Consider the following 20,782-nt stretch of genomic DNA (forward strand, 5'->3'; position numbering starts at 1 on the left):
GCATAATAATATAAAATATATACACGTATATAAGTACGAATTTAGAAATGAGTATACTACGATAACAATGACGAGATATGAGAGCTAGTTACGTATATACGAGGGAAATGGCATAGCCAATTAATAATATTCTTTGGAAAAACGTTTGTTATTGCAAATCGAATGAAACCGTCCGAGAGTAAAATTATATGAGAAATGTACACATATAACGGATAGTAATAACTGCTGTTCCAAGATGTAACTTAACAAGAGAAGCAAACACGCTATGATGTAATAAGGTAACGAGGCGAGCGCGGGTCTGGGCTAATTGTGTTAAGGGCGGCTTTTCAAGGGGGCATATTTCCCGCTCGTTTTATCCCTAATATCGGATTCGTTTCAGCCGGGCTAATGCACAATCTGAATGAAGAACGATCTTCGACAACTGCACACACGCTTACGTTGTTGTACGTACGATGTACGTACCATGCTCGCGTACACCATACGACTAATTTAGAGGTACTCATTCATCATCAATAGCTATGATGTGGCTTGGCCACCGGTTCGTAGAACCACGAGTGTCCGTGACAACATTATCGTGTGTTTTCGATCACTCTTCTAGCCGCCGATTTTTTTTTTTCAATCGACCATTTATCTTTCACCCGAGTACCTTTGACGACGATGTCGGTATAGTGTTGATGTGCATTGGTTGCGGATGTTGTTGCGGTTGATTGTTTATTTTTTTCCTACTATTTCGCAAATTTTTATATCGTTTTTCAAATACAAATTTTACCAATATTGAAAATATTGACAAATGAACGTATATTTTGCAAGATTTAAGCTACAAAATAAGTTACAAAAGATTTTTTGTTTCTTTTCCAACATATGTCCCTAAAGAATTAAATATATTAAGTCAGTCGATTTTGATCAAATTCAGCAGAGACCTACATTTTGATAATTTTCAAATAATCTTTACCACCTTTTTCGCACATATTAATATAGAGAAAACACCTTTTACTTGCACGAAACTTTTAATAAAATTGAAAAATTAGTACATATACGAGTGAGACGCGTTTCGGTCTACACAGAGACCATTATCAATCACGAATGAATTAGAGTAAAAATAACAAGTGGAAGATCTGTAGCAAAATGCGTCGTAAAATTGAGGAGGGGGGGTGGGAGAAAAACTAAGTACAAACATGCGTCAAAAAATAGCCGAAAAAGGCCATCGACTCAATACCTTAGAATTAATAGAAATCAAACGTCATGAAAACTCCACACGGTTCAATATGGTCAACGATGTCTCGCCTAACAGTGTTATTGATTCCCTTCTACCTCTTCTAAATGAACCCCTACCTATCTCGTAATTTAAGACGTATTTTTTGACGCATGTTTGTACTTAGTTTTTCTCCCACCCCCCCTCCTCAATTTTACGACGCATTTTGCTACAGATCTTCCACTTGTTATTTTTACTCTAATTCATTCGTGATTGATAATGGTCTCTGTGTAGACCGAAACGCGTCTCACTCGTATATGTACTAATTTTTCAATTTTATTAAAAGTTTCGTGCAAGTAAAAGGTGTTTTCTCTATACCTACATTTTGAGTTGAAGGTTACTTAGAAAAATTGTTGGCTTCAGAGATGCCCCTAGGAGAATATATGAGGTCTCAAAAAAAGGGAATTCTCGAAAAATTTTTTGGAAAAATAGCTCAGTAGGTACTAAAATATTGTACAAGGGTGGGAAAAGTCAGCTTGCATCCTCAAAAATCATGAATGCGTCATTTTACCGCTCCTCGATGCAGAAGGAAGCATTCTACAAAAAAATGAGGTCAAGAAAAATTGTAGAGAATTAAATTTCCAGTCGACATAAATTCGTTAGTTTTTTTCTAAGATGCTTGGTTTTCGATTTATTGATGAAAAACTAAAACTTTTTGAAATTAATTTTTCAAAAATTTGCAAACAAGTTTCCTAAAAATCATAAAAATTGATCTGGAGGCAGAAGGAAGCGTCTACAAGAAAATTAGGTCGAGGAAAATTGTAGAGAATTAAATTTCTAATCGACCTAATATCACTCTTTTTTTTCTAGGATGCTTAGTTTTTCATTTATTGATGATGAAAAACTAAAATTTTTTTTGAAATGATTTTTTGAAAAATTTGCAAACTGAGTTTCATAAAAATCGACCTGGAGGCGGAAAGAAGCACTCTACGAAAAAATTAAGTCGAGGAAAATTGTAGAGAATTAAATTTTCAATCGGCATAATGTCGCTCATTTTTTTCTAGGATGCTTAGTTTTTGATTTATTGATAAAAACTAAAAATGCTTGAAATTTGAACATTTCATTTTTCAATTTTTGCAAATTTGCAAGCTGGCTTATTCCCACCCCTGTATTTGAGATTCGGCGTCGGCCTAAACCATTGCCATCTAAATCCAAGACTACTTTTGGGGTTCTACTAAGAGGGTAAACAATTGCAAATTGCTCTTTTTGTGGGCAAATTCGTGTTTTAAATTTTTTTTTCTTCTTGAATTTGAATATCAATGCCTTGTTATAGAATCGAGTCATCCATACGAACTTCTTATATAGATTCACCTCATGTCTCGCTCACTCGGTATAATTTAGCTAACTGAAAGAGCTCGTCATTCTTATCTTAAAACCAAATTTAAAACTCACGAATTTGATTTTTCAATTTTTTAAGAATTTCTGAAAATGGCTTAAATGACCTTCTTCAGTAATGTGATCATTTCTTTATGAAAATGGGAAACATTGAAACAATTCAATTGAGGTTGACAGTTCTGGGATCTCCTCCAAAAATTGATGCCTCATTCAAGTTTATTTTTATGGTCTAGAATTTTAAAACACTTTCAAACAGTTTAAATTATATTTCAATTTTTTTTTTTTGGTATTTTCAACATTATTTTTACCATTTTGAACAATTTTGATCATATTTCAACAACTATCACGCTTTTTATAAGCGTAGGTATTTTGTTTGTTTGTTTTCATTTTTAGGTTATTTTTGAATATTGTACATAAATATTTGAATGTTTTCTCAATTTACGTAAAATTCTTTCCAATTTTGGTGAACAAAATTTGGTCATCATGAAAAAAATAAATACTTTCAGAGAAGTGCATAGAATTTCATTTTTCCCACTTTAAGCTCAATTTCTTGAACCGGGGGGGGGGGGAGTGAAGTGAGTGCATTTTCAGTCGTATGACATATAATTTGAGAAAATATAGATAAAAATGATTTGAAATCGTTTCAGTTTTTTTGGTAAACAAAATTTGGTCATCATGAAGAAAATAAACACTTTCAGAGAAGTGCATAAATTTAATTTTTCAGATTTCAAGCTTAATTTCTTGAACTAGGGAGGGGGGAGGTGAAGTGAGTCGATTTCCAATCGCGTGATCTATAATTTGAGAAAATATACTTAGATAAAAATGATTTGAAATCGTTTCAGTTCTTAAGACCAGTTTTAAAAAATTTTGACAGTTGTCGGAATCCTTAAAAAATTTTATTTTTCGATGGATTTCATTGCTTCACCCCTCCCCTTCTCTTTTCAGCTCTTCTCATCAAAAATCAATCAATTTTTAAACCACGTAGGTAGTTACTGTTTAAAAAAGTATTGATTCAAAACTGGTTGCAAATTTTTGAACAAACGCCAAAGCACTTAAAACAGAGCAGTTTGACGATTCAAAATCATTTTGACCCAATTTTGTTAATTTTCCAAGGCAATGAAGCGTTTTCCAGTCGTTTAACTTTGCTGGGTATTCTAAAAGAAGAAGAAAATCATATTTTTTTTTTAAAAACTCAATTGGTGCACTAATTAATGACCCAGAAAGCATTCTGTTTTTTTTTTTTTTCAAAAATTCGTAGCTCAAAAAAACCAGAGAAAAATATCCAAAAATTTAAAAAAAAATTCGATTTTTGAAGTTGGCATTAATGATTAAAAAATTGACACTGCTGCTTTTCAAAATATTTTCCAGTTTCAGGAATGATATCAGCTAATGTGTATATTGGCACAATTGATGCAAAATATTTGCGAAGAAAAAATTTTCAAAACACGAATTAATCCAAAAATAAACGATTTGAAAATTTTCAACTACTCAGTAGAACCCTAAAAATGATCTTGGATTTTGACGGCAATATTTTGTAACGCAGTGTTGCCAATTTTTTGGCCATTATTGCCATTTTCGAGAAATCGAGAAATATTGCAAAAGAGTGCCAATTTTTTCGGGTTTTACCCAAAAATAAGCGATTTGCAAATTTTTAAACGTTCAGTAGAACTCTTAAAGTGGTCATGGATTTTGATAGCAATAGGCTAAGTCGACGCAGAATCTCAAATACCTCAGTACTAAAACATTGTTCCCAAACAGGAAAAAACCACGATTTTGTCAAAAATGTCCCCTCTTTGAGGCCTCATATCTTCCTCCGAGGCGGACCTCTGAAATCAAAATTTTTTCTGAGTAACTTTTAACTCAAAATGAAGGTCTTTGCTGAATTTGGTCAAAATCCGCCAACATTTTTTTCGCCTGAAGTTTCAACGATACTCGTACTTTCAGGCTCTTGTGTTTGACCAACCATATAGGCAAAAAAATCTCATACATTACCCATCAAGTACATAAGCTAACGAACACAAACTCATCATTCCTTTCTACAAAGTAAAAAACCATTTTGTTTTAATTACATGAAAAAATTCAGTTCAAATAAATTCGCTACAAAGCACCCAATATGAAAAAAAAATTGTCAATTTTTCGTCGATTTTTTTAACCATACCTTTCATTAAACGCGAAAAAAATTTTAATTTATATTACGTTAGAGCGCAAAAAAAAGAGAATATATTAAAAATTAATAACACACGCTTCAACGAGCAGGTAAAACTTGTCGGTAAATTTTTCTTCGACGGTTTCATTGGTTGGATTTTTTCCATCGCTTCGCAAGCAAAACCCTATCATTAAAAAAAATTAAAACCCCTTTCTTCACGCCTACATTGCCAACCCATCCATCGACTAACGAGTTGACCAAACGATACACCATATAGTAAGTATACCTACTCTCCTCGTACACGCCTAAACGATATGTACAATACGAATAATTTTTTTTTCAGCGATGACAAAAGCTTTTTAAAATTGATACAGCTTTGATACGTAATTCGCATTCGAATGGAACACGTTAATATATTTAAGTTAATCAGATTGATTAAAGGATGTGACAAAACCGCGTGCTGCATCGTGTACTTATCGTACACATTTACATTGGGTGAGTAGATATAGAGAACAGAAAGCCTGAGAGTGAGAGAGGGCTTTTGGGGGTAACAGCCCCTCTAATAATCTGAGAATTCTTTATTTAAGTGTATTCTTCGAGAGAAACCGACTGGAAACCATTTGTGTTGATTATAACCGAGCGATGCTGCTTACAACATGTAGAGAGTATACTAATCGTACCTACTCCTCTCTACACGTTGACACGTTTGTTAAATTCGCAGTGGGTTTAAAAATATTATACCGAAAGATGACGAGTTACACGTTGGTATTATTATTCGCGAAAAATTTATCCAAAATGTACGCCCCCTTCCCCTCCTCTTGTTGCGGGCGTTCGTTGTACCTACAAAACCGCACCAAAACAACAATATTGTCACCAGCTGAACTTTTATATAAAAATTTCAACAAACAGATTGCACAGTACACGAAAAAAAAGAAGAAAAAACCACTACGCTGTCCAAATCCCGGTACCGGTAATAATATTAACAAAAGAACTCATCTCAGCTTAACAAAAGTCTCGAAAAGGAATCTATTTTTAAGTGGAATTGAAACGCTTACTTTCATCCTCGAGTGCTGTTCAAGAAACTCGTGTTTCGCGTAATTTTATTTCCCGAAAAAGCTAAAAGAAAAAGACTAGGTATTCTCTTTTGTGAAAATAAATACGAATTAGACAAAAAAAAAACCTCTTACGTTATTGCAAAGAATATACAGAACGAGATAATGGAAAAAAACACGAAAAAAAGAACACAAATTCCGTACACAAGTACGAGATTAAGAAACACCCCCTCACTACCTTTCCCAGCCCTCAGCGGTAGAAGAATTATTAATTCTTCGCGTATCTGTGATTCAATAAAAATCTCATCAAAATTTATTTTTTATTTATAGATTTTTTTTTTACCATATACCCGAGATGATTTTTTTTCCTAAGGTATTTTCGAGTATTGTGGTACAGAGGGAATGTGGGTAGTAATTTTACCATGGGACGAATTATGGGCGAAATAACTCTTTACACGGGGCGAATTATAGGCGTTTTTGCTAGCGAGTGCCACGATACGACACTATAACGCCTTTTCTACGTACTATATAATTATGCACCCTCGATTCGTAGCGTATCTTTTTTATTGTGCGAAACGCCACAATAAAACCAAAATTTACTATTTTCCGAGTCGTATTCGCGAGTTACACTTTTAATGAACTGGTGACTCGCATAAATATAATTTATTCGCCATAACGCTTTACTCTCCAGCTATTCTTGGGGGAGACGAATCGTATATTCAAACAAAGATAGCACATTCCAAAAAAAAAAAAAAAAAATGGTATAGGCTTGGAAGGAATTTTTATAATGTTCTGAGGTTACAGAATTACACTTTTGAAATTTTTTTAATTCGTATAATTTCAACCTGTAAGTTGCTCATGTTTACCTACTGTCTTCAGACGTCTTCCCCTTTCCCACTAAAGACACATTTTATGGCTAAAAATCCGAAAATATTTTTTTGATTTTTTTTCAAATTCCAATGCCCACATTTTAGCTTAAACCATTCCTCAATCCTCGAACCTTCTCAACATATTTGACCCAAATCACCTACTCGAAAAAAATCTTCAAACTCAAACACCGATCAACACTCTTATCTCATATGACTCTAATGATAAATCAATTTGATGATCCAATAAACATACTCTCTATACTCATACGTATACCCATACCCAATACAGTAATATTTTAAACCACGTAATAGCATTGGCTAAATAGAATTTCGCTAAGCTGGCGCGAAAATGAAGTTATAATTCAACAAACGTCGCTATACATTTTTTCCTCATCTCTCTTTGTACCATCTCGCGTCGTCGTCGTTGTCAAACGCGAAACCAAAAATTCAATTTGGTTTTTTTTTTCACGATAGGCAGCGCGACGCGTAAAGTTTAATCAAGCACGGGTGCATTCAGACAGAAAAATGAAATACCAGACAATTCGGTATAACTGATTAATCAATTGAAAATGCACCCTTTGATCGGGAGCTCGGTGGAAAAAAAACTATAGGTTGTGGAAATGACAGTGGTAAAAGTAATGAGCGCCCAACGGGAAAGACAAAAGAAGTAACGTAAAGGAAAAATGAGAAAAAATCCGAAGGGTTATGTCAATCAGTTTTCCGCGTCGTGTTCGTGTAAATGTACGGCTATACGATAGCGATGGTGCTGGTGGTGATGAGGATGATGAGGATGATGATGATGATGACGATGGAGAATATTCGATGCAGCGTAGATAATACATTCGCGCTATAATTTCGTTCTATTCATAAATACGTACGAGAATAAATGAGTGTTTGTTTTAGCCTATGGGGTTTTTAAAACGCGAATATTTGTGTATTTTTAGGCCGAGGTCGGTTGATAACAGGGAGAGGTTTAGACGGGGGGAAGACGAGGAGGGACAGACAGTCTGTTGAAATGTTAGCCTGAAGTTCCAAAATTTATTTATCAAATATGGCTCAATGATTTTTTTATCGAAATGCTAAATTTTAATGTATAATGGGGTAATATTTCAAAGACAGTTCTGACTTGCTTCGGTATAGTTCTGAAAATGATGAAGGAAGTTGTTCTAACGTAAGCAGAAAAAATGAAGAAATGAAATCAATACCGAATTCACTAGGTAAATTGAAAAATTATTAAATAAAATACGTAGGCGTAGGCAACATACTGAACATTCTTTTGCTTCGAAAAAAAAAACGATTTTAAGTCAGAAGTTTCGTAAAAAAGGAGGGGCACATCATCGTGGGAATCTTAGTCTTTTTGTTTCCTTCAGGCATCTTCCCCTTAATATTGCCAAGATCATGATTATTCGTGGTCCTTGATTCAAAACCATGACTTTTCCAGTGGCTTAAGGATAAAATTATTGAAATACGGTGCACAATTCGAAATAAAAAATGTATTCAAACATATTTACACTAATACAAAATGTACAATAAAATAAAACGAAGGAAAATCGCCATAATGCGAACGGAAAACGTAAAACGGTAATAGAACTCGAGTAGAAAAATCTAAAAGTCATCGGAGATGTTTGTTGACTTCTCGGAAATGTAAGCTATACACTGTATCTCGATAATACGACGAATTACGAGTAATTACGAAGTAAATGAACGATTACAATGTATACGCGAATTTTTACATTATTTTCAACAAAAATCACAGGATTTTTTGAACTTCAGGCTTGAAGCAGTACTTAATGGAAATCTTAATTTTTAATCAGAAATCATCCTGGCAAAAACTCAGAACTCTTGAATTGAAATTTTGAGATACCTAATGAATGTTCACAAAAATTAATTGCTGATCAAAATTATGAGTTTTTGATTTCAAGACCCGAGATCATGACTTTTTAATGTATTCTTGAGAAAATTTCTGGTTCAACCATAAATTATAATTATTTTCATGGTTGACAATTTTGTAAAAGTTCAGTAAAAACTCTTTTTTTGGTGCCATAAATGGACATTCTTTTTTAAAATGATGCTTCCTCATTCAAAAAAAAAATTGCTCCGTCATTTTTTTAAAAATAATTTTTGATAGAAATTTAAAAAACATTAGGTATAATATGCTGAAAAAATCTGATGAAAATACTTTTGGTTAATTTTTCAAAAACATTGTGCCCTATGCTTCGTTGTTGAAAAAATAGGTAGGTACCAGAAAAAAAATTTGCTTAAATTGTACCAAATAAACTGGAAGTTTCCCAAAATCCCCACAAAAAAATAATATTTTGTTTAAAAAATCTCACAAATTTTCAATACATATTATTTTTAAACATTGAGAAATTGAAAAAAAAATGGGATTGGAAGGGAAAGAGGGAGGCAGAATTGAGGGGAAGGCGAAGGAAGGGTGTATTTGAAGCTCGTTTTAGCTTTTTTAAATTTGAAGTGAACTTTGCATCAACCCTTCTCCTCCCTCCCTCCTTCCCTCCCTCCCCAACCTTGAAAATTTTAATCTACCTATGGCTGTTTTAGTAGTATCTTGTGAAAAAAAATATATTCATTCTGGATACAATGATAATTTTGACTGAGATTTTTAGACCCTAAAAAAGCGAATTGAGTAAGTATTTCAAAAATATTCTCAAAAAACACAGATCGACGTTTTTAAGTTTTTCTCATTTCAATGATTAAGTAGGTACCTACGTAAAGTTTTTTAGTAAAAATTATTTTTCGTTATTTAGGGAGAAAAAGTGCTATACTTTTGCTTCCGCTTCTGATTTTTGGAAGTAAATACTGGCGTTTTTCTCCCTCATAACGAAAAATATATTATTCAACCAGGAAGTGAGAGTGGTTTTCGACGATTTTGAATTATTTCCCTCGCTTCGCTCGGGCAATAAACGTCAAAATTTGTCGAAAATCACTTTTGCTCCCTAGTTGAATAAACTACTATTACGATTGAAAATATTTTCTTATTTGTCAAAATCGTGTTTAATTTAATTCCATTTTTTTTTTCTCAAGATGCTTGGTTAAGCCAAAAAATCCACTTTAACAAAGTACATAGAAATGATGAAAAAAAATAAGAAAATTTCATTCAAAAACTCGGTTTTTCAGAAAATTACCCCCAATTTGAACCTGACTTTTGGTTTTCATATTTTTTAATCGATTCCAGAAAAAACTTGAGAAACATTTTCAAGAGAAGAATGTTGCAAAACCCGATGAATTTTTTTTCTCAAATGAAAAGAAATGTTCAATAACTTGATTTTTATTTTTTTCCCCAATTTTCATGTATTTGTTGTCAAAAAAAAATGTCATTTATTTTTAATAGCTTAACAATTAAAAGGAATTCAGAAAAAAAAACATGTCCAAGACACTAATTTTTCAGAAAAAAATAAAATCGTTTTAAAATACTGTAGAATCATTTTTTGGTAAAAATAATACAAAATTTTACCGGCTGCTCAAAATTGACTCAATTTTCCAGCTTTTTTCAACCCCATGTTTGGCTTTTTAAGAAATTTTTTCTCCCACAGTATAATATTCTTCTAAAGTTAGCCCCAAAGCTTGTCTGTTTCCACTTTATAATCACTGCTGAACCATAAAGTACAAAAATGTTTCCTTTTTCAACGAGCTGAGACTTTACTTCTGTTGCTTTAAGCATTAGAATCTGATCTAGAGACAGATTCTTGCATTGTCCCTCTTTGAAAAAAGTAAAATCCTCGTTTAGCGATCAATTTTGACAAAAATTATGTTTAGTATTTTACTAAATTTCAAAACTGTATTTGTAGTCAAAAAATTAAATTTGAAGTAAACAATTGGAATTTGCTAGAACGACAGATTTTCAGATTGAGGACGTCAATAGCAGATAAACATCAAATTTTCAGCTGCCCAACTAAATTTTTGCGTTTTCAAAATAGGATTTTATAATTCCGTGACATCTAACGGAATTTTTTTTGTTGAAAAAAATCACTACTTTTTCAGTACTTTTTTCAACCCAATTTTCAGAAAGCTCTTCACTAGCCGCCCCCACACCTACAAAATTAACAAAGTCAAATTATGCCTTTAAAGAACATATTTTTTAATTTCATCAAAAATAAACTTTTTCCTCGATGATTTGAAGGTTTTCGTAGCACATCTGAATTTTCATATTTTTTCACTACCTATCTTTTTGACTAAATTCACTACTTTCACTACCTGTTAGATACTCTGAATTCATGGGAAAAATTTTGATGTCTTACTGGATGCTCCAAATGAACTGGAGCTGATGAAATTTAGTTTTCAGAGATCATTTTACTGGAAGAATTTTTTTGAAAAATTGTCATTTTTATTTTAAAAAATCAAACTTTTAAAAAATTATTTATCAAAATGAAAAACTACAAATTAGAGAAATACAAAGGAAATTCATAATGTCTCTGTGTTGAATAGGCATAAAGACTATGGAAAGATTATTCGACCTTATCAAATTTGAATAAGAACTATTCAGAAGAGAGGGGGGAGGGGTGTTAACTTTCTCTTAAAATCCATATTTTAAAAACCTTGTATAATTTCAAGGGGGAAAAAAGGCGAATAAAAACAGTAAGATGTTTCCTTTTAATTCCTACGATCGACAGAAAAAATTAGTCACTTAAATAACTGAAAAAATATCAGTGATTTCAAAAATTTGCTCTTTCGAATAAAACCTGATCACACGACTACCTACTTTTACAATACAAATTTCACGCTAGAACGAATATTAATTTTCATATCATAGTAATATCACCGACGATATTATCAAAAGGTTTCGATACAGTACATATAAGGTACAAAGTGTGACATAGGTACCCACCAATACACCGCACAATCCATACCAACAATAACTTGAAAAAGAAATCATCATCGATGTACATGACCACCCGTAAGATACACCTTTATGTGACCTTTTTTCCTATCACATTTATCCCAATTCGGCTCAAATATCACTGCGGGCTGCTCTCGCGGTAATACGATTACAATTTTTCAAGATTTATCCGAGACGAGAGTAAAGTGATTTTTTTTTACGTAATGAAAAGTGATCGCGGTAAAAACGCAGGGTGAACGATAAGCCTACTCATTCGACCCCCTGCAGGAGGTCGTGACCAAAGTGGGCTGAATGTTTATTTTGAAAAGGGGCAGTTGAGCGTAATGCGCAATTCATTTGTATTAGAATGTGAAATGTAGCCGAATACGCCTTTACCCTGCCCCCTTTCCTTTTCACTTGCAGCATCGTTTTGAGAGACTATTTCCGTGTACTAAAATACACGCACACCCTTATATAGTAGCTTACGGTTTTTTCCTCTTCGCCGTCTTTCTTCTATTGTTACGTAAGTTATACATGAGTTGTCTTTTTTTTTTTGCTTATTTTCCTATCGTATCAGTCTCTTTCTCTCTCCTACACGTCATCACGTGTACCTTCTGCAATACTCAATACTCATCCTATATTATGTATTCGATTCATTGTATTGCTGTCGTTGTGTGAGTGTGTGTATCGTGCTTATAAGAAATTGGTTCCTTTAATTGTTTACAATGTATCGAGATATATGTATATTCTCGAGCAAAGGGTGAAAAAATTTAAATACGAGCGTGTGACTTTCTTTTCTCCTGTTTTATTGCGCTATTATTCAAACGATTGTCACATAAGAATACCAGAGAGTTTGCTGAATTGCAAAAAGTAGACGTTAATTTATTAAAGAGATTCGATTTGGGGAATGAGATGTCTTTTGTATTGGAAAATATGTTTAATGAGATTGGAAACTGAAATATGGGACAGAGAGAGGGTTTGATGGTGGTATTTTCTTTCGACATTTCGACAAGGTCAAAGGATTTATATTTATGGTGTTTTTGAATCAGAAAATGAATTAAACTTAAAACTGAAAATTCAAAAAAAAAAAAAAAAAAAAAATTGAAATTAAAATTATTTTTCCTGGTGATATTGGTCTGGTCATTTATTACACAAAATATTGAAATTGGTAAACGACACGCTTTCAAATTCGTTCACACAAAAAAATCAGCCCTAAAAAAATTGTTAACTATTAAACATCAATAGAAGCACATTCCCCTTTCATACACCCTGTGTAATAATATAGCCCACAATAAACAAATACCGAACGAGAGTAAGGTAACTAGTTATACATGCAGCTAAAAAGAAGAAAAAAAAACCATATCTATTTGAAAATTAATAAAAATATGAAAACCCGACTCTCATTTTTTATTATTAAATGTTACTAGATTGAATTTCTGCTTGAAAATAAGGGGACCAAAAATTAAACCTTTTTTAATCTCAAAACGCCTCGAGTAATATCTCGAGTTTGCTTTTGAAAAAAAAAAATACATTGTGTATATTATTCTCTCCCTTTCAAAAAGAAAATTTTCTTTAGTGGCTTTTTACGCGAGCGAAGATGAGAACGCGGCTGTGGTTTGTCTCTTTGCCTCGAATTGGCGCGTTAATTGCCGCGAAATTTAGTCTAACGAAATATTTGGTATTTGCTCCTTAAATTTATTCGTGGTATGCAAATTTATTAACGTAATCGGGAAGCAAGAAGATGAGGTGCGCGGTGCGGGTGCGCGCTGCGGTGTTGGTTATTTCATGGGTATTTTACCATGTTTAGGCATATTAAAGGATTTTAGCGAGGTATTTTTAATGCTCGGTGATGTAATGTGGGCGAGGTTAAGGATGTGAAAATTTTAATGGGTCGATATTTTTCTCTTTTTTTTTCTTGCTCGTCTTTGATAGTTGAAATGAAGCAATGCGCGGCAAAAGTGATCGAAAATGTAAATGTAGAGAATACATGGTTGGAATTCGATTTTGATGAATGATGATCGTATCAAACTTATGTTAAAATTTTAAAAAGGTTTCCCAATATTTTATAGTAATTTTTTGTTTATTTGGGAGTTTAAGAAGTTATTTTCATGTGGGTCATTCCACGCTAATTCGTCCAAGAAGTGGTAAAGGGGGTCGGCGATTTTTTTGAAATTTTTCCTGTGGAAAGACCTTCCGAAGGGATGACCAATGGCGCAAATCTAAGTCTTCTAGCTCTTTTTTAAAGGCTGCTAGGGGGTGTCAAAGTTTTCAGTGAACTTAAAATGTGTATCATCCATTTGAGCAGTGGATTACTCGATAACCGTGATACTGTACCTACCAAAATGGAACTTTTCCCAATGGTTAGGGGGTTTAAAAGGTTTTTTGATGATATCATAAAAATCAGTGTTGCCACTTTTTTTCGTACAAAAAATCAGCTCGAAATGTTTCAAAACGTTTTCATATCGTCCCGTCTCTTGAAAATTCTGAAAAAAATATATTATGGACAACTTTTCATGCTGAACAACATAATTGAAAAATTGGGATGGCTCGATGGCATTATTTCGTAGTTTTTTTTTGTTTTTTGGGGGGGGGGGGTGTTTGTAATTACTTGATTATTACACCCGTCGTGTGAGATTTTATATCGAGTTGGTAAGGTCAAGTTTTTTAATTAGGTCTAAGAATTTTTTAATTTCGGAAGGGTTGTCTGGTATGAATAGGGATCTTTCGTCTATTTGTAGAGGTAGTCTGTGCTGATGTAAGAAAGGACAGTGAAATAGTAAGTGTTGGACAGATAGAAGTTCTGACAGGCAGAACTGGCATGTGGGTTTTGGGGCCTTTTCATAGAGGTGATTGTGGGTGATTTTTCGTGTGGCTAATTCTCAATCTGGTTATAATGATTTCTTCAAGTCTATTTAGTTGAGATAGGTTTTTCCCAGGCTAAGTAGTTTTTTTGTGGTGGAAGAGCTTGTTCAATGTTTGGAGGGACCAAAAGTTTTGCCATTTCTTAAGTATGCTTTGGGTGAAGATAGATTTAAGGTCGTCAGCTGTGATAAATGTGAGAGGAGAAAGAGTAGTGGCGGATTTTGCATTTTTATCTACAATTTCATTTCCTGTGATTCCAACATGGCTGGGTACATACATAAACTGGATGGAGTAGTTTGAATTTTGTAAATCAAATAGAGTTTTACGAATATTTTGAATTAGGGGGTGGTCAGAAAATAGATTTTGGATAGCAGTTAGTGAACTGAGGGAATCACTCTGAATTAAGAAAGACTTATTTTCTGATTCATAAGTGACTATATCACAGAGGCAGTGGAAAATAGCTGCGAGTTCGGCAGTGTAGATTGAAGAGCAGTTATGGATTGAAAAATTTGAAATTTTATCATTGATAGAGTAGCATACCCTGAATAAAGTGTTGGTATTTTTGATCCATCTGTAAAGCAGAGATTGAATTTGTTGTAATCTGATAAGAGTTGAAGATAGTTTTGTTTTATTACTAGTGGAGAGTGGCTTTTTTTTGAGTAGTTAATAAGTTGTGTATTGACTTGAGGAGGCCTGAGGAGCCAAGGGGGGTATAATATTGGTTTTTGGATGAGAGTTTTAGGATTGATTTGAAGATCATTCAACATTGTGATGAAATTAGAAATGGGTCCTTCTATATGATCAAAATGTTGGGGGTTGGGTGGGTTAATTGAGTTTTGGAGTGGATAGGAAGGGTTGGTGGATGCATTTGAGATGAATTTGTTTGTTATGAGAGATCTTCTAAAATCTGGGGGTAATTCTGCTGCTTCACAATAAATGCTATCTATTGGAGAGGAATAGAGGGCTCCTATACAGATCCTTGGGGCTGAATTTTGAATTGTTTTTAGGATATTGGAAGTTTTACTTGAGATATTTGCAAAACATGGGCTTACATACTCAATTTTACTGTGAATTGGAGATTTATACAAGTGAGGTAAGAGTTTGTGAGATGGATTATACTTGTACCTAGTACATATTTTTAATTATTGTCAACAGATTTAGGTGTTTCATTCGGACGGGGCACTACGTAGAGGGCGCTATGTGAGCTGGAAAATGTTTACATTTTCAGACAGGGCTTTTCTTATCAGCGTTTACGAAAGCATTAATTTTGAGGGTTAAAACTGAAAAAATAATTCGATGTACATTATTTTTACGATCATTATTGCATATTAATCATGACTGAATCATATTTTCATTTTTAACCCGTAAATCCAACGTTTTGGTAAAATACGACTGATAAGAAAGGGTTAAGAAAAAAGCCCGATCTGAACTCCAGAACAATAGGCACACTAGCGCCCTCTACATGAGAGACCGGTCCGAATGACATCTGATTTTACTTTAAGGAGATGAGTAGTATAATTTAATAGTATTCTATCAAAAGTTAAGCCAAGAAATTTAGTAGTGGTTTTGAATTCTAAAGAGTGTCCTTTGAAGTTGAGAATGAGATATCAACTTTTTTAAGAAATACATCAGAAAGAGGTCAAAATAAGACAACTGAATAAATTAAAATTTTTTTTGAAGTTTGAAATTGAAAAAATTGAATTTTTTCAATTTTTTTTTTTTGGTGATGAGTTCATTTCATTGAGTGAAAGAACTTTTTCAACGGATACGTAAAAATAAGGGTCAAATGAGTCAACTTCGCCAATCAAAACTTTTTTTCAGGTTTTGAATCAAATCCAGAGCTTCTTCTTTTAGTAGAGTTGTCAAATAAAATGTGTTTTCTTTCAGATGGAATCTTAGTATTGTTGCGGATGTTCTTCACGTAGACATTTCGAAAATTTAGCCAATCTTTATCATCGCTGTTAAATTCTGGTATATTGAGCATAGGTAATTTTAAATCTTGAAAATGGTCCTGTTTTTTCTGAATTAGCAAATTTCCTATATTTCGATATTCTGCATTGAAGTTAGATCAAGTATTTTTAATGCTATCATCTTCACGGGGCGCGTGCTAATAAATTTCTGGCGACTTCATCAAATTTGATTTTTAAATCAAGTATGTTGCGCAGTTCCTCATCAATGATTTCTGGTATTGGTATAACTGAACCAATGTCAAGCTTTCGAAGATCGCTGAGCAAGATGTTCAATACGTTTTTATTATTTATATTCACTGAAGTCGAGGTTGAGGTCGAAGTCGAGGAGCTACTTGTAGCATCTTTGTCCGTCAAAATGTCATCATTGAGAAAAACGTTGTCGTTGTCGTCATTAGCAGGGTTTCTGTCTCTTTCAGAATACAAGTAACTACCTAATGCGTCTATATACATCATTTTAAAAAATTGCTTAGAAGTAGGTAAATATATATAACATGTATAATTTATCTTATCTTAACCACCGAGTAATCCACTGCTGAAATGGATGATATTTCAAGTTCAGTGAAAACTTTGACACCCCCTAGCAGTCTTTAAAAACGGGCTAGAGGGCTGCGATTTGCGCCATTGGTCATCCCTTCGAAAGGACTTTCCACAGGAAAAATTTCAAAAAAATCGCCGACCCCCCCTCCACTTCTTGGTCGAATTGACGTGGAATGACCCAGCAATGATTGCATACCTCAAAAATTTGATATCTGGTGGGGTGCATTTTTTTGCATTTTTGTAGTACCTTACACCCATACTATAGATAGACTACCCTCTGGTGGATTTTTTTTTCAAGATGAGTTCGTAATTATGCCGATGTTTTTTCGTATTTCTATACCCCTCCTCCCTCTACCTAGTATGTTTTTTCCATCATCACAGTGAGACCAACGAATGAAATTAATTTCTCGCGCAGATTGCTCGTATATTTTCTCTTCCATTTTTTTTTCTTTCTTCAACATAGTCTAATATACGAAAACTCGAGCATTTGCAGCAGATTTCGCGGCGAAAAAAAAAATATAAATTAAGGGAAAAAACACTCCACCACTTTTTCGCGATTTTGAAACGATAGAGCAGCCTGGCACCCGTACTAATCGTCGTCGTCGCCACCGCACCGCCGCGCAGTACGTACAGTATTCGCCGAATAAACCTCATTATTGTACATTTTATATTATATATAAGAACGGCGTTATTACTGCGAGCGCAAAACGCGGTCCAAGTACCATTAAAGGGAAATTTAATTAAAGGCTTAAAAGAGCAGTACAAGTGGTTTCAAACTTAAAACATGCAGAGCGAGAGAGATGTGGGCTTAAGGATTAGAATTTCATCGACGCGACGCGAGACCAACCTGCCACACAGCCTGTATAACTGCATCGAAATTAAATTCGATCCGGCTTTTGGTTTTTTTCCACTAGCTTCCCATCGTAGGTATCGAAAAGTCGACCTTTTTACCCAATCCATGAGTTAGATTTTCACTATTCGTGGAATTGGATATTATGGTGATACTCGCGATATAAATAACTCGTTCGAAGTTGATCTCGTATATGTATTTTGGAAAGCTGTCAGTCAAAAAGGGAAGTCCATCGTATACGTGGCCACTTCCTGAATGCAGCAGTGACATTTATATTGTTTTAATTTCGGCTAAATTTATAGCTCGTATAGAGTATACATGATATGTACGATATAGGGGGTAGAATGCAATCCAATTTGCAGTGCCCCAGCATCATCGTAGTATAGTACATATAACACACAGTACCAATAACAACTGTCACACAGGCGGGCGTATAACACGTTCTGTTCATTTACGTGTGAAAATTTATCTGTGAAATGATACCATACTCGTATTATATACGTATATAGTAAAATATTCGTCGGGATTTATTTTGCAAAAGCGTATCTACAACGACGCGGCTGTGGCGGTGTCACCTCTGGTGGCTCTGCAACCCCCGATATTATTGGGCAATGTACGTTACGCAGAACCCCGTTTCCGTTCGCGTTCGAACCGCAGAGAGCAGTTCAATAGCGTCCTTTGCCGCTCGCCGATCGCCATCTTTTTAAGTTTCCGGCCCGAAAACCGAGGGTGGATGAGACCGGGCGCGAGAGCGCGCGCATACACGTGCACCTGCATCGATACCAGTATGATTTTTCCACGCCCCAGTGGTTTCGACGTTAACCGTGTAAGGGAATTTTTCACCCCTTTAGTCATCAACTTTTTACTCGCTATTTGTCTTATGTACTGTAGTATCTCTTATTCTCCTGTTGTGTAATCCTATCATTCCTATTTTTTTCTCTCGCTCTTCGGATATCTCATCTCATCCCCCTCTGTTCTTCTTGGCGTGTTTGGCGTGAGGCTGGATACCGATGCCGTACGTTTTCGTGGTTTTAGATATTTGCCTGAATTTTAACGCTATTTGGATATTTACTTATATCAGTATACACGATGTTTAGTGAATGGATACTTATTTTAGCACTGAAAAGCTGAAATGAAACTTGGTGGTAATTGCAGACTGTTTGAATTTTTTGGCCTCAAAATGCATTAAACCTCGATTTTTGAAAAACGCTCGAGAAAAACTTTCTGAGGGCTAATTTTTTACTGGACCAAGGTGTCGACTACCGAAATTCATTCTGCGAACTAATATCAGTACATTATACGAAGTCGACTGCAGGTGAATTTCAAGTCGTTTTGGATTTAGAGCCTCCAGCGATTTTTTGAAAATTTCTGGAGCCTGCAGTAGATTTTTGAAATTTGAAATTTCCCCCAAAATTTCATCAAATGGAGATGGAAAGCCGAATTCTGCAAAATTAATTTCAATACAATATAAAGTCTACTGCATGGTGATTTCAAGTGGTTTTGAAGCTTTCAGCTACTTTTTGGAAATTTCAATTTTCCCAAAAATGCCGTGAAACACTTCAAAAGGTCACTGGAGGCTCCAAAATGTCTTGAGCCTACCTGAAGTCGTTTTCAGAGAGTGCTAAAATTAGAGTGCAGAGTAAATTTTGGCTTTTTATCTCCATTTGATGAACTTTTGTGAAAATTTCAAGTTTCAGAAACCTACTGGAGGCTCCAGTAATTTTCAAAAAATCGCTGGAGGCTCCAAATCGACTTGAAATCCACCTGCAGTCAACTTCGTAGCGTATTGAAATTAGTTTGCAGAATGAATTTTGACTTTCCAACTTCATTTGATGAAATTTTGTGGAAATTTCGAGTTTCAAAAATCTTCTGGAGGCTCCAGAACTGCTCAAGACGGTTTGAAACTGTTTCCAATCGATTTGGCAGGTCGAAAATAGGGCATATCCCAAATTTCAGCTTTCCAGCTCAATTTGGTAAAATTTTGATTTTTTCCACATTTTTGGTCAAAATTTGATTTTTGAAAATTCACCAAAAATCTAAAAAGGCACTTTAGCACTTGAAATTTTGACAGGTGATGAATTTTCGCCTACTCTTTCGATATACTTTTGTACAGTTTGAAAAATATTGTGCAAGTCCTATGCTGGAACGAAAATTCTGCGATTTCAGCTGACCTGTCAATCAAAATGGCCGCCATTTTGAAAGTGGGGTCACTTTTTTTCTAGGACAAGGGCTAGAAATGTTCCTTAGTTCTCCCCCTTTGAGAAAAAAGTTGTCCAGGAGGATCGGCGGGGAGGGGGTGCAACAGATCTGAGATCCTTATGTGGGACTTCCGACTATTCTCATATGTATATTGGTGAAAAAATTAGTTGCAAAAATTGCCTGCAAAGTTCAAATTCCATTAAAATTGTTTAAAATGGCTGAGAATTGATGAAACATTGTAAAAAAAAAAATTGAGCGAAATATCGTAAAAATGCTCATGAAATGAAATCGTGAAAAAAATTAGGTACATAAAGCGTTACGAAACCCATAAAATTATCATAGAAATAACCTGAAAGTTACCAAAAATTGATAGAATTTCTGTGATAGCTGTCATCAACCTCTAAAAACGTGAAAAATCCTGACGTAGTGGTATTTTTTCATTATTTTTTCAGTGATCAGTGCAAAAAATTTTATAAAAACCACTCATCGAAGTTCCGAAAGTCATTTCCTTTTTCTTTTTTTTTTGATTTAGTAGACACCTTGAGATAGGTTGATTTTTCGTTTTGTTTCAAAAATTATTAATTGAATTTAATATCAACTCCTTCGAACCGAATATCACCATTTCCGATCATTCTGGGGCCTTCAGCAGCGTAATTTTCGATTTCTATCGGAATTTTAAAGTCCAAAAATGTGGAAATCAATTTGGGAGAATAAAAATCGAATTGTAGTTCATTGTAGAACTGTTTAAAGGATTTACCTAAATTTGAGTATATTTTCAAGCGGACCCCTCGAGTACATTTTCTGACCTGTTTATTTTTAAGGGGGAAAAAAAACTCAAAAAATCAGGAATTTCAGTTTTTAAAGAAGTTTTGGAAA

The 20,782-nt window shown here is 34.2% G+C and overlaps 1 protein-coding gene across 4 annotated transcripts in view; it reads right to left on the reverse strand.

The window, feature by feature from the left end:
- Positions 1–20,782, reverse strand: part of toy (twin of eyeless) — an 87,763-nt gene that overhangs the window by 39,514 nt on the left and 27,467 nt on the right. The gene's annotated exons all lie outside the window — the stretch shown is intronic.

Source organism: Planococcus citri, chromosome 2 (assembly GCF_950023065.1).
Source record: "Planococcus citri chromosome 2, ihPlaCitr1.1, whole genome shotgun sequence".
Lineage (NCBI taxonomy): Eukaryota > Metazoa > Arthropoda > Insecta > Hemiptera > Pseudococcidae > Planococcus > Planococcus citri.